Below are 16,168 nucleotides of genomic sequence, written 5' to 3'. Positions count from 1 at the left end.
TTTTCTTTGTGTCCCCATAAGATACAGTGCTCCCTTCCAGCAGGAAGTAGTAAGAAAAGCTATACCCAAATTCCCAAATATACCAAGCTGGCTTTGGAGATGGAATTGGTTCACTTCCCCTCTAAACCCAGACATATTACTAAAAAAAAAAAAAAAAAAAAAAAAAAAAAAAAAAAAAGATCAAGATTCTTGTGTCCCAAATCAGAAGAACTCTATGGTGTGGGACAAAGAAAAACCAATATTTTTATTTAAAACAAGTTGGTTATAAATGTGATCTCTTTCTAAAAAAGAAAAGGGGATATGATATAGATATATAGGATATAGATATGATAGAATAAAAGGGTAGATTAATGAACCTAATTTTAAATAGCAACAACTTGTTTAAAATGTTTTACATTGGTACAGATTTTAGTTTACATTTAAAATGTTTTACATTGGTATAGATTTTAGTTTATTGATGCAAGTTTAAACTTAATTTTGTTATACTGTATATATATATATATATATATATATATATATATATATATATATATTTCTATTCTCATTTGAGGTATTATGTTTATGTAACTCATTTAGATTGTAGTGGATAATTAAAAATACAGATTAATAATTAGTCTTCTATGATAGTCAAACTTGTACCATGTTATTTAAGTTTTCTAGGTATACATAGATATATTTCAGATAGACAGGTAATCTTCAAATACTTCAAAGACCTATAGAATATGGCGTTTAAAATATTTTTAAAAAATTTAGACTTTCTGGACAGTAAGACATGTCTGCTCCTGACAGCACCAATTTACTTCAGAGAGGAGGATGGGCATCGAAGACACTCCATATGGAGTTTATCTTCGCCTTGACAAAAATAGCCATTTGGGCAAGAAACTGTTCTTACCTGGACTGCTTGATCGACTGGACATGTAGGACCCATGGAAAGGTGACCACTGAACTTTGCTTGGGAAAATTTTCCTTTAGGTTCCTGCTTCACAGAGGAAACTGCCAGACATTCTACAGGACATACACACACACACACACACACACTCACCAAAAAAAAAAAAAAAAAGACTGAGTGACTCTATCCCTGTGGGCTGAGACAGATGCCCCAACTTTACAAGAGAACTTTGGATGATTGTCCAGGCTGTCATCCCTGAAAGACTCCCGAAAGTTGCTTGTATCCTTCTCCCGTTTCTCAGGTAATATTATATCCTTCTGAGGTCTTTGATGCAGTTGAAGCTAGATAGTTACAATTTTCCTTAGTTATGATAAAAGATAAGTTAGATATAAAACCTTAAACTAACAAATATAAGCTAAATAGGATATCTTCTTTAATATTGTAACTGTAATTCTTTTTCAATAATTGTTTTGTTATATATAATTTTACTATGTTAAAGTTAAAACCTTCCTTTTTGAAAAAGAAGAAAAGGGGAAGTGCTGTGGATATCTCTCTATATAAATAAAATACTGATTGGCGAGTGGCCAGGCAGAAAGTATAGGTGGGACAAGGAGAGAGGAGAATTCTGGGAATTGGAAGGCTGAGGGAGAGAGACCTACCAGATACCACCATGACAAACAAGATGTAAGGTACCAGTAAGCCACGAGCCACGTGGCAACTTATAGATTAATAGAAATGGGTTAATTCAAGATAGAAGAAGTAGACAACAAGAAGCCTGCCATGGCCATACAGTTTATAAGCAATATAAGTGTCTGAGTGATTATTTTATACGTGGGTTGTGGGACTGCAGGGCTTGGTAGGACCTGGAGAGAAGTTCTCCAGCTACAGAAAGTCAGTCCAGAATTATTTGAACTAAGTATTATAGAGCAGCTGTGTTAATGAAAGCATTCATTTTCATTTATTTTATGTGCACATACCTAGGAAGCTATGCAGCAGCTATGCCTTTATGAGTCCAATGAATGGACATCATAAATAAACACAGGCATAGAATCAATTAGGAACTAGAATTTGCAGTTAAAGGGATGCTATAACCTAGACAAAGAAACAGGAAATTCCAGCACATGTCTCTTGGGGAAGCACTGTACCATCACCTGCTTTTAGTTTGACATCATTGTGTACTTAATACCGACTAACTGAGTTTCTTTGCTATTTTAAACAGTCTGACATTGAGCATATTTATGCTTGTAGAGTTACAGTAAGGCCTATTGAGCTCTAAAAGACAGATTCACAAAAGTCAATGTTCTATGCGATTATTATGTTTAAGTTATCATAAATGGTGAATAAAGTATCAACCATCTTTCAAAGAAAAATACAGAAATAGTGAAGATACATGAATAACGGAACCAATGCTAATAATTTTGAATAGTATCCATCTCCTAATAAATGCTTTTTTACTTTTATATCTTGAAATCACTGGTCAAATAATAAACCAGGGCTTCTAAGTTTAGCTATGACATGTAAAGAGACCTGATGTAATTTGTACCACCATATCTTGACAAAGTTGAACAAGAAAAATGGTGGATTTCCTTGAGTCTCTTGCATAGCTGGAGGAGCTCAGAAAACTACTTTTTGAGATGTCTATGCACCTAGAAGCCAGTGGAGTTACTAATTGATTAACAATAAAATGATAATTTTGAAGGAGATTTTCTGTGCAATAACTTAATGAAAAACTTATTGAGTTTATTGAGCTGCAATTTATTAGAAATTTCAACAAATTGGTGTGGGTCTACTACATTTAGTGAAAAAATTATTACAGTAAATTTCCAAGAAAGATCTTACTTTGGACCTATCATAGTATAAGCACTGTTAAATACAAGCAGAAAGTTCTCTGGAATAAGTTCCTGTTTTCCAAGAACATTATAACAGAGAATTACTCAGGCTTACAGTTTACTGCTCCCATGCCAGTATCACTTACCTTTCTAAATCTCCAAAGGACCTTGAGAATCCTGTACTATGAGAAAAACATTTTTGAAGGTTGGTACCTAGAGGCATGATCCTCAAAACCTGAGATTTAATTTAGTTATATAACATTCCATTTTCTCAACCTCCAAAACTTCAACATGATTCTAATATTAGTAAAGGGAGACTAATGTAAGAGAAATACATACAGTTTATATGAGGAACAGCTAAGGTGACTAATACTATAAAATATAATTTTCCTTCTAGTTTATTTATCTCTTATAAATGCATACACAGACACTTCTGATCATGCAACTTTCATGGGGTATCCTGGCATCAATTCTTTTACCTTTGAATTTTCTCCTTATATTACACACACAGTTGATATCTTTGATTTGATATAAGGAATATATTTATGTATTGTTGTCAAAGTCTAGTAAAAGGAGATCCCTAACCAAAGGCTATTAGTACAATGACAGTAGATATGATCTTCAGCCAAAACTTGGTCAGGTAAATATGATTCCTCACACCAAAAAATGATTTCCCCAACTTTATAATACCTAAAGTCCTTATAAAAAAACTAAAAGTCTTACCTAAATAAAGGAAAAAGCAAAATACAGTAAGGGAAGAATGCACCATAACCAGACACAGATATGACACATATGTTGGGAATTTAAGACATGGAACTTATAATAATTCTGATTAATGTGTTAAGGGCTCAAATGCCAAAGATAGACAATAAGCAAAAACAGATGGAAAATAAAAGGAGGGGTCTAAATAGTACAAAATCAGAGCAAAGAATTGCTAGAAGTCAAATTCCCTATAGCATGAATGAAAAATGCTTCTTCTGAAACCACGTGTAGACTGGATGTAGCACAGGAAAGGAGACTGGTGAAAAACAAGTCAAGACAAAGTACTAAAGCTGAAATACAATAGAAGCCAATAGATAAAGCAAAGAAACTGAATGGAAAGATCTAAACCCCATAGGAGTAATTTCAAAGGATGCAATGCATGTGGAATTGAAATGAGGAGAAGAAAAATGGAGTAGTGGGGAAAAGCACATGTGTAGTAGCAATGGCTAAGAATAATGGCACCCAAATAATCATATAGCCAAAGAAACTGAAATGAACCTTATTAGCATAAATAACAAAAATACAGCACTGGAATTAGAAGATATGTAGATAATAGATCAATAGAGTGCTCTTCCTGCAGAAACCAGGAACAAAGAGCCTAAGAAGCAAGAATCTGGAAGTTATCTCTAGCTGTCATAAACCAGGTGTTGTACCACATGCACATCTATAATCTTAGTATTTTAGGGTGGTGGTAGAAACAGGAGGATCAGCAACTTAAGGTTATCATCAACTGTGTAGTGAGTTTGAGTGCATTCTCAGATCCATGAGTCTTTCCCCCTCCCCCCAAAAAAAGAAAGACAGAAAAGCAAAAACGAAAGAAAGAGAAAAGCAAAGAAACCAAAAGAAACACAGAAGAGAAAAAGAGAAATTTTAAACTAATTTATAGGGTCAAAAGCCTGAGGAATGTAATCATATAAGAATAAAGTAGCTGTGAACCCTGTTAGCCATGATAACTTATGTGACTTCATAGGTGAGACCAGCCCAAGATAAAGCCTCTCAGAATCCCAGCATGTATGGGGAGGAGCTAATGAAGTTCCTGGCAGACCTGAGGAGCTCGAAAGAACAGTCTGTTAGTGGAGGAGAGAGTGTCATTTTTCTTCAAGGATAAGGCAGCTGAAAGGCTGCCAATACATGGTCCTACACCCATGCACTTAAAGCAGGTAATAAGAGGACTCAGTAGGTTTACAACAAAGGAGCATATTAACTTTGAAGAAAAAATTAGAACAGAAAGGGGAAGAAATGGGCATACACTGGATCATAACATACTGTGTTTATATGTGAAATTCTCAAAATATTAGAAAATTTTAAAAAGAAAAAGGAGAAGGTAAGAGAAGAGAAAGGAAAAGAAGAGAAAAACAAAGTAAAGAAAATAGAAAAGAAAAAATGCAAGCAGACAGGCTTAGAGAAATATCTCAGTGGGTAAAAGCACTTACCAACAATAAATTTGATCAAGGAATCCACACAAAAAATTCTGATGTGTTTATACAGTTATTTCTAGGACAAACTGTTCTTTAGCAGATTTCCTGGTGTTCTAATCAGGTTGTCAACTTGGAAGTGGGAGGCAAATGGGATGGATTCTAGGGAGCAGAGCTGAGAGGGGCTAGAGGGGGGAATCGAAAAAGGGGAAATACATATTTTTTTCTAAAATAAAAAAATTAAAAGTGGAAAAATAAAATATACTATACACATGAAAAAAAACAAGTATGTTGTTTTGCATCTGTAATATTAGCAATCATAGGCTAGGTGGGAGGTAGACACAGGAGAATTCCCAAATTTTGTTGGCTAGCCAGCTGGAGTCAAGTGGCGGAAACAAAAGAGACACCCCAATTCAACAGGATAGAAAAGGAGACCCAGCTCTTGAAACTTAGCTTCTGACCACTACTGCTTGTGTGTACACACATAAAGTAAATATATAAAAAATAACTTAAAATAAATAAAAGAAGAAGTAGTATATTTAAATTGTGTGGCTAGTACAGATCTTTAATCTCAACTATTTGAAGAGGCTAAGGTCTTGCAACAAGAAGGTGTTCAAAGCCAACCTAAGCAAGTTAGCAAAAACTTGTGCCAAGATGAAAGCCATTGTTTTTTGGGTTTGTTTTTGTTGTTGTTGTTGTTGTTTGGTTTTTCGAGACAGGGTTTCTCTGTGTAGCTTTGCAGCTTTCCTGGGACTCACTTGGTAGTCCAGGCTGGCCTCAAACTCACAGAGATCCGCCTGGCTCTGCCTCTCGAGTGCTGGGATTAAAAGCGTGCGCCACCACCGCCTGGCTGTTTGCTTTGTTTTTTTGTTTGTTTGTTTTTTCGAGACATGGTTTCTCCATGTAACAACCCTGGCTGTCCTGAAACTGCTCTGTAGACCAGGCTGACCTCAAAGTCATAGTGATCCTCCTGCCTCTGCCTCCTGAGTGCTGGAATTAAAGGCATGCACCACCACTACCCTATGAAAAACCCTTGTTTAAGTTGGATTTGTAGCTCATGGGTCAACTCCTCTCTTATCTGTTTTCACTTCTGCTAGACTTTTTTTTTTTTAATATTGGTAAATAGTCCTGAAATATCATTTTTTTATTTTAATTTATCGTAAAATTCCATTGTCTTAAATGCACATACGTCCCTAGTAGTTTTCAGTGATGCTGCAGCTCCACAACAAACACAATAACTTACTGTGTGGCAAAAGAGGGAATAAATATGCATCAATTCAGTTCAAACAGGGACAGAAGCCAAAAACAAAGCTGTGGCATGTCTGAAAAACAACTATAAAAGTAATATGAATTCAACTTTGTCAGTAAGAATAAATGATCTAAATATGCTGGTTAAATAGGAATAAGAGAAAAATAGACAAAACAGATTAATAAATTAAACTCTTAAGACAAGCACAACTAGTCGGGTCAGCTGTAACTTCAGCACTTGAGAGGGAGCAGCAGAAGCCAGCTTGGGGCATAGTGAGATCAAAGGTAGCATGGCGTGCATGACAGACTCTGCCTTCATGAACAAAATAATATTTAAAATGACGTCTAAAAAAAAATTAAAAGGAGTAAATTTGGACGTTATAAAAGTTTCACTATTTGTTGTCCTAGGAATCTAAATCCAAAGAATAATTTTAAAATACATGAACATTATTTCAACAACATTAATATTGACTAATCTTAACAAATGGTGGCAGCTACATTAACTTCTGAGATGAAAGTTATCTGAAATGAATAGAAGCTTCCTTAGTTGATTAATGTACAAGGTCTTTAAGAATAAATAGCAAGTCCAATTGTGTATACATCTAGCAATATCAGAATATGTGATACAAAATTGACAGAGGAAAGAAAAAAGAGAAGAGCAGACTTCATGGGAAAGTGAACTATCCAGTGAGCTTGAGAACTAGATTTTAACCCTAGGACTCACACTTTAGAAGGAGAAAATTGACTGAAAATTGTTATCTGACTTCCCCTTGCATGTCAAGGTGTTTATTTCATGCCCACAAATAAATATTAAATAATTAAAAATAATTAAATAAGGAAACATTGAAGAAATAAATAAAAGAAAATTTTGCTGAAGCCTACATATTCAATTTTAGTAATTCAGAGACTAAACAAAATTTCAGTAAGAACATATCTGACCTGGGCAGTTATGATCTAATTGGACTTTATTTATTTATTTGTTTGTTTATTTATTTATTTACTTACTTACTTATTTTGGTTTTTTGAGACAGGGTCCCTCTGTGTAGTTTTGGTGCCTGTCCTGGATCTCGCTCTGCAGACCAGGCTAGCCTTACACTCACAGAGATCCCCTGGCTCTGTCTCCCAAGTGCTGGAATTAAAGGCATGCACTACCGCCTGGCTGCTAACTGGACTTTAAAGAACAAAGAGGAATAAAATTGAATAGAAAAAACAGGGAGATGGAGAGATGAGGAAGAAAGAAGGTACAAATAGTGAAAGGGAAAATATAGATAAGACACGGAAAATCTGCTCCATTTAACACAAATTGTATTTGGACAGTAGCATCGTCCAGCAGTGTCCACAGGGTAACAGACAGGAGTGCAGAATTCCTGCTCAGACAGCCACTTGGCTTCGATAATCACAGAGCAAAGGCTGTAGGAGAGGAAGGACACTGTAACTTCCTGTCTTAATAGGCATGTTGATACCATGTAACATATGGTTTAAGCTGAAATGCTCTTGCTTCTACTTCACACTCTCCTCTCAGCCTTGGAAACCGCATTCTCATCGATGCCAAGCCAACAACAACCTTCATCTTGCCAAGCACAGTGTTCCCGACTCTCCATATTTTATTCTCGGCAGCAGCAATTAATAAGCTTGAACACCTCTTTCCCCCCAAAACCTCCTCTGGTTAATTTTCAGAACACTCTATTTACTTGGGTATTTAGCTACTTCCAGCCATACCTCCTCACTTCCATCCGGTAATTCTCACATTTGCACTGTCTCTCCCCGGAGCTTTGAATCAGGAAATAGTCAGTGATTTTCAAAGGACTATTTGGCAGAACCACAAGTGTGACATGACCAAAAAAATGTCATTTCTTCTCATCTGCATTTCTACAAAAGACCTCATCATGGCTTCAGTTATTGAAAAAAATAAAGCCCTATGACTGCAGTGATTTTTCTTTTTCTAAAATAATTAATTTTCCCTTTCAGATTAAAACATTAATTTAAAAAGGAGTTAAAATATAATTATATCATTCCTCCCTTTCCTTTCCTGCTTCTAACACCTCCCATGTCCTCACCCTCCAGTGCCTTCCAGTTTCTTCTCATAGTCCCCTCATAAATCTATAATCTTTTTGAAGTAAGAATTTTTTTGATATATATATCATAATATGTATTATGTACATATATTATATTTACCTTTGATTTAATGCTGTATTTCCTTTTTATTTTTGATAATATTATATAATTATTATATATCCCTTTCTTTTCCTCCCTCCAAACACGCCATATACCCCTCCTGACCTACTTTTTTTTCATTAAGTGTTATAACACACATGTAAGTAGCACTATAACAATATTTTTTATTTTGATCTTTAGACACAGGATAATTTTCTATTATATGTCTTTTCATATAAACTGGAAACGTTTTGTTCTGTTCATGGTACTACTAATTTAACACCATAGTTAAATGTAAGGAAAATTGTTAAGCTTTGAAGTTACTGTAAATATTTCCTTTCAAAATGTTCATTGTGTACAGAAGTTCAACTGATCTTCATTGCTTTTATTTTGGCTGTGTATAAACTATTTTCTATAATTACTTAGTTTTAAACTTTTTCCACAAAAGCTTTAAGGTTTTCTATGTATAAGTTCTATAATTTACAAACATAAATTTCTTCCTTCCTAATTTTTTATTTTATTTTGTTTTCTTGTCTAATAGCTTTTGCTAGAACTTCTAGTATTACTTAGAAAAGAAGCTATAAGCTGACCTACTTCACTTAAGCCTTTCTCTAGAAGATTGCTGGCTTTTATCATTCAGACCTGTATTGGCCATGGACTTTGCATACATTATTCCTATTTTATTTCTAGTTTGTTGTCTTTACTGTTTTTTATGAGTGTGTGGCAAAATTTGTAAAATGATTCTTATAATTTCATAATGGCTTTTGCATCAAGGTTCATAACACGCTTTTCTTTTAGTGTCTTTTGTTGTGAATTTGATAACTTAAAGGGTCTTGGTCTCACTGGATATTAGGAATTAATCCAAATTTTTAATTTTTACTGTTTCAGCTTGAGAATTACTTACATTGTTTTTAAAAATAAGTTTTATAAAACTTAACAGCGAAACTATCTCATTCAAAGCTATTCTTTGTTGGGGGAATGATTTTACTGATATAATTCCCTTGTGAGTTGTACATCAATAAGACTTCCTCCTTGTGGCTTATCTCAGTCTTAGGATTTCTGTGTGTAAGAATTAATTTTATTTAGGTTATCAAATTTGTCATTATATAATTATTCATAATGCTCCCATGATAATTTTATTTCAGTAGTTATTTTCATTTTTTATATTAGTAACTTGGACTGTTGAATTTATGATGCTAAAAGTTTGCTTATTTTGTCTATCTGCTCAAAGAATTGCATTGTGGTTCTATTAATTTTCATTTTAAAACTAATGTATATATTTGCATTTTATGTACGTTGGTGCTTTGCCTACACGTATATCTGTATGAGGGTGTAGGATGCTCTAGAAATGGAGGTATAGACAGTTGTGATCTTCCATTGTTCCTTATAATCCATTTCCATCTTAGACTACAGATCTGCCTTTTAGTTTAATAAATTTTGATCATAGTAATATTGGACTTTCAAATCATGTAATATTGCATAGCGATTCCTGTCACTATGTAACATAACTTATGGAGAGAAGAGGAAGGCTCAAAAATGTTCAGGATGCTCATGAACCTTAGACAACTCACAAGATCCCTCCCCATGTTACAAAAGCAATCAGCAATTGCTGGGGACATAGGAAGAAAAGACTCTTCAATGACACAGACTGGAGATTGGGCAGCTTTGGATGATATGGATGACTTTCAGTCACTTGTACATGTGTAGGTAAGCATTCATCCATGCTTCTGTATGTAACCCCAATAAAGTCATTATGCTTGACTTGAGTAGATTTTTTTCTTTGATTTTTTTTCCTTAGTCTCCATTCCTGTCTCAGTTGAATAGAGATTTATTTAAGACTCCACAGGAAAGGTCAAACACACAGAAAATAAATATGAAATTGCAAACAATTTTTACAAGAAACTATTGCCATTTTAAATGTTCTTTTTACATTTTTTATTATTTCATACAGTTTCATGGTCTTGCCTAGTATATTTCACTTTACCTTGAATAACACCCTTGTTTCTGACAGATCAATCTCTCTGCTTGTCTAGATTTTAATCTTAGAATTTCTTAATATCTATATTATTTTTGAAGGATGTTTTTGCTAGATGTATTTTTTGACTGAAAAGCCTGCCTACATGCCTTCCATTTTTCCTACCCCCTTCTCTCTCTTATTTCTTCACTTTAAATACTTTAATCCATGATTCATTAGCCTCTAAGATTCTGTTTTTATATCTATGTAAAATCTTATTGAAGATTCTACATTTTTATTGAAAATAAAATATCTCATACAGTACATTCCAAACACATTTTCCCCTCCACTCATTCCTCCCAGCTCCTCCCACATTCCCTGTCTCCTAGATCCATTCCTCCTCCATTTCCATTCATAAAGGAGCAGGCCTCCAAGAGACAACCAAACATGACAAAATGATATAAGACAAGGCAAAAGCCCTCATAGAGAGGCTTGACAAGGCTACTGAATAGGATGAAAGCATTCCCAAGAGCAGGCAAAAGAAGTCAAAGACATACCTGTTCCCACTCTTAGAAGTCCTTCAAAACACCAAACTAACAGCCACAACATACATGCAGAGGACCTGGTGCACATCCATGCAGTCCCTATGCTTGGCATTTCAGTCTCTGTGAGTCCAAGTGAGCCCTATATAGTTGATTCATTTGGCCATGTTCTCCTGTCCTCCATTCCCTCTGCCTCCCCATCTTCCACAGTCTTCCCTGAGCTCCAAGGGAAGACTATCTTTGAGTCCCTCCTGTCTCTACAGAAGCTTCTGTAGAAGCTTATCATTTCAGTTAATGTACTTTGTAGCTTCAGATTTCTTTGGTATTTATTTACTTTTCTGTATCGTCACTAAATTTCTATTTGTACATAATTTTCTATAAATTTCTTTTGTTTATTTTGGTATCTTTAAAATACTTGCTTCAAAGTCCCTGGTAAACAATCTACTAAATATGTATTTTTCTCAGAAAATGATTATATTGATTTATCATTTACTTTCAGTGACAATATTTTTCTATTTATTTCTTCTTTTCATGATTTTTGCTGAAAACTGAGCATTTGAATCAGTAATGTGATGAATCTTAGAATCAGATTCTCCTTCTTCCTCTGGGTTTTCTATTTATTTTCTATTTATTGTTAATATTTTTATTACTTTTATTGATTGTTATGGACTGTTTCTTTGTCCTGATGTTCATATGTCATCTTATCTTAGGTTATCTCTGAGGTATGGCTTTCTGAAAAAAAAATGTCAATACTCATTCTAAATTTTTTCTATGTATGTAGTTGCTTCTAAGCATACTATTTAGAAAAAATTGTCCTGCCTTCTGAAGATTGGGAGTTTGTAGTAGAAGAACATGAGTGTGAATGGAATGGTACTGGAGTTCATTTTAACCTGAAAATAATGATACAGCTTCCATAGGTTATGGCACAACAACTGTCTCTCATGCTTCTTTGTTTCCATCACAGAACCTGCTATTTGTGATCAGGACACATGTACACAATATTTGAAGAATCAGATCATTCTTTCCCACCGTGGCTTCTCCCACCTGCATGCAATGGGTTCTAGAAGTGAGTGTGCAGCTGCTTGCCTTAGGGATGATAATAAAAAAAAATAGTCTCAATTGCACCAGATCTATAGCTGTGTGGAACGAGCCACAGTTTACTACCAAAGCTTTCTCTTCAGGATCAGGAGTTCTGCAATAGTTATGGCAGGAAGGTCTTTGCTAATGAAAATATTCTACAATTTCCCCAAGACTCCTTTTCCTTAACTTGGCTCTTAAAGAATGGTAGCCCCACCAAAAGACATATTAATTTCATGAAAGTCACATTAGTAGACGTATATGCAAATGTTAGCACTTTTTCATTTACTGAGTCCTTTCAATTTTTAAGTTGAGAAAACTATTCTAAGTTCACAAAAATTGATTTTTATTATAATTATTAGATTTTAATGATTACATCATGTCCTCATTTCACTTTCCTTCCTCTAATCTCTCACTCCCTATCCCATTCTCTTTTAAATTCATGGCCTCTATTTATTTAATTGCTATTAAATTATATATTAAGCATTATGCAGATGAATATATATACATATATGAATATATACATATATAAAACATTATACATATATATATACATATATAAAACATTATACATATATAAAACATTATACACATATATATTATACATTATATATATTATATATAATATATTATACATAATGTATATTATATATATTATATAATATATTTATATATATTATATATTATAAACATCATACATATATACATATATAAAACATTATACATATATACATATATACATATATAAAACATATGCATACATATATAAAACATTATACAAATGAGTGACATATATATGATATATATATATCTATATAAATCTATCATTAATCTGTATTATATTTTTTGTCTGTATGTTTTCAGAGCTGACCATTTGGTATTGACTACCAATTATTGTACTCTTTCCTGAGGAAGAATATTTCTCCTGTTCTCAGCCTTCCTTAGTTGCTTGCAATTCCTTGTTTATGGTTGAGGCCTCCTGGCAATATCAGAGAACCTACAACCATGAATTCTCACCAACATAGCTACCCAAACACAAACTGAACAATGATAATAACACCAATAGAAATGATTTCGTGGAAGAAATTCACCTTTTTTTCCCCCAAATGTGACTAGATCTAATGCAGTACATAAAAACCCTAAGCATTTGAAAGTTATTCAAGGCTTTTCTATTATAGAAAAACATTGAAAATGAACGAAGATTGGCGATATTCTTAGAATGAATACTAAAGAGTGTGTGAATAGCCTGGCGGTGGTGGCGCATGCCTTTAATCCTAGCACTCAGGAGGCAGAGCCAGGTGGATCTCTGTGAGTTCGAGGCCAGCTTGGGCTACCAAGTGAGTTCCAGGAAAGGCGCCAAAGCTACACAGAGAAACCCTGTCTCGAAAAACAAAACAAACAAACAAAAAAAAAAAGTGCGTGAATAAAAAAAAAATACTGTTTTATACTTACAGGATTTTTTTCTCTGGAGACTCAATATGTAATATAACATTATATGAAGAAAGTGGTGTAAACTTCAGGCAAATGGTCTTATGCCAATTAAGAGTAAATACCAGCAATTATATGTGCACTAATATTAATCTTTTTATACTTTTGGCTCTGGTAAAATATATTATCCATGAGTTATTTTCATAGTTCTAAAGGAATGAATTTGACATTTTAAAAAGAATAATTAACACTAGCAAATGATAAATGTTCACAAACAAAATATATTTTATATGTCCACAAACTGCTAAGTTGTCATTTCTTCATGGCAATTTAGATGTGCATACACAAATCCAATGTTTTGGTAATGGCACCAAGTCACTCATGTGTAAGACATTATGCACGGTGTGTTTCCTGTTATTTTGCATTGCAATATTCTGTGTAAAAACAATGTTTTGGCCTCAGGAGGAATATTACTAATAAATGCACAGCAATAGATTCTTGGGAGAGGGCCACGTTTTGAATTTTTTGAATTAACTTACAAAGAAGTCAACAGACAGGAGAGGGCAAGGCGGGGCTGGAGGAACTTACAGAGAACATGAATATTTCAATGATATTCATTTGCTTTTAAAAATCTGATAATCTAGTTGCCAATAGATGCAAGAAATCTGTTTTGTAATAAATATAATTTATAATTATATCTGTTTAACTATAAAAGTAAGACTTATTAAGGAAACATCTGGCACATGAAGGAACTATAGTTTATAATGTTTCAAATTATAGATAAATATAGAAAATAGTGGTAAGAATAAAGAATTTTGTATTTCATGAAAGAATTCTACATTTGTGAGCTTTTATATATATATATATGTATACATATATATGTATCATATATACATATGTATATATAATCTAACACACACACACACACACACACACATATATATATATATATATATATATATATATATATATACACATATATATATTTATTAGCTCCTATCAAATGCTAACTTGTCTTTTTAGGAAAAACTGACTTCATCTATAAAGGAATCATAAGCTATATTTTACTCCCTAAAGTCTTACTGTTTAATTATATTTCCACACAGACACATTTTAGTCTACACCATTCTCTTTCATTCATAATTGCCTTTCCAATTTCTTCTTGTTATGTTATGTGTTGCCCTAGTCCATGCTTAATTGCCTACTGTTCCACATTAATGGAATAATCGAAGTATATCTGTGAAATTTAAAAAGTAACAAGGTAAAGGATTTTGTTTTTAAAAATAAAAGGCCTTACACATGAAAATATTGAAATATGTTTATGGTTCATATTATAAAAATATGATAAAACAATTTTCTTTACCTTTAAATTATTTATGAAAAATAAATATCTCAAAATCTTATTTTAGTGTATAAGTTATTTGGGAGGTTTTAGGATTCTGACTGTGCTGTGTCAAATTTCACAGGCATATTGCCTTATAAGACAAATATTGCTAGAATACATCTTTGCATAATTTTCAATAAGGTATATCTTCTAACCTATATAGCTCTTGACACTGAGGCATGTTTCTTTGATGCAGCAGAATAATGGATTCTGTTTTCTTTTTCATTCTGTTAGTCTTTTTATTTTTATTGGGGAATTAAGACAATTAATATTTAAGTTATCAGTGAGCGGTGCTTATTCAATTCTTGCTATTCTGTTGTTATAGTGTGGTTTTCTCTCATTTGTGTTTACTGTGAATACAAATATATTCTCTTTTTCTTCATACAAGAACAGTAATCACCTGATTTGTGACTTTACTTTTATGAACTCATCTAAATCTACATTCCTCCTAAAGGTCTCAACATTAATAATAGTATAATGGATGTCTGGGCATTAACAAATAAAAATTAGGTAGAAAAATTTGGTTTATGACAGTACCTCAGATAAATTTTATCTCCTTTTCTCTCTAGTATGCGTTAGCATATTTTAATATTTTTGTATGATGTCAACATGTATACATATATGAAAGAAACAATGTGTCTGTATAATTAATATATAATATGGTGATGTATATCAAACACATAATTTATTTATTCTTTGTAAGCATCCCATAAAGATCTAAGTTTTATGAAAGAAAGAAGAGGTTTCTTTTTTTAAAGAAATAACTAGAGTTCTTTCCGATATCTATCTCCAGTAAGTCTTTTTGGAAACATAACAGTTATTCTCACTAGATGAAAGTATCTAGTAGATAGTTTTGGTTTTCAAACTTCTCAGTAGAAAACTACAGATGTGTGCATTATTTTGAAAAATGTCTTTTACTAGTGCACATTATAAGATTTTACTCTGTTGGAATTGTGTACAAGTTCCTGGAAGGCTCTATTAATGACTATTCTATTCATCTGCTGTGAATCCAACACTTGCACAAATAAATGATAATATTCTCTATTTACCTTTCTGTACCATTTTTTTCACTTAACCTAATATCCTCCAGTTCCATCTGTTTGTGAAAATTAGAGAATTTCATTCTTTAAATTCTGTGTGGATTCATTTGCAAAGGGATCAACTAAGTCCCTAACACCCAATGTATGTGAAAAATAACTCAAAATGGAAAAAAGAATTAGATGTAAAGCCCTAAATTAAAGATCAACCACAAAAAGATATAATACAAAGTGCGTGCATTTAGATAGAGTTCTGGGGAAAATATTTTGAAATGATCTCCAAAACTCAGACTAAAAATCAAGTGTTTGATAAATGGAATTATATCAATGAAAAAGCTCATTCACAACAAAGAAAATTACAATCAGAGTCTGAAACAATATGGCATGAGGAAAATATTTCCATGCTTTATATTGGATACATAATTAATATAAAAAATACATAAATAATT

Source organism: Peromyscus eremicus, chromosome 2, assembly GCF_949786415.1.
Source record: "Peromyscus eremicus chromosome 2, PerEre_H2_v1, whole genome shotgun sequence".
NCBI classification, from domain to species: domain Eukaryota; kingdom Metazoa; phylum Chordata; class Mammalia; order Rodentia; family Cricetidae; genus Peromyscus; species Peromyscus eremicus.
Note: the sequence above shows the minus strand (reverse complement) of the source record.